This window comes from Penaeus monodon, chromosome 31 (genome assembly GCF_015228065.2).
Source record: "Penaeus monodon isolate SGIC_2016 chromosome 31, NSTDA_Pmon_1, whole genome shotgun sequence".
NCBI classification, from domain to species: domain Eukaryota; kingdom Metazoa; phylum Arthropoda; class Malacostraca; order Decapoda; family Penaeidae; genus Penaeus; species Penaeus monodon.
In genome coordinates this window covers 11355087-11355382 of record NC_051416.1, presented here as the reverse complement: position 1 = coordinate 11355382, position 296 = coordinate 11355087, and positions in this window count along the sequence as shown.

Here is a 296-nt window from a genome sequence, read left to right as displayed (position 1 = left end):
TGAAGCAGTAGTAGTGTGAGAGGTATATTGTCTCTCTCATGCAATATTTATTCCCATGTCTGATATATTAAGACTGTAATAATGTTCTGTATAGATTCATCAGCATGGCCCCGTGAAAGGTTCTGATATCAAGTGAGCTTCGAGCTCATGCGTTGCAGAACTGGAAGATTCTTAATTCGCTCGAGGTAATACGGGAGCGAACGTAGCGTGGTGAGGCAGTGGTAGGTGGGAGGTAGCGAGCGGTAATACCTCGCCAGCTCGTTCATAAAACCCGTAGTCCACAATATTTATTAATT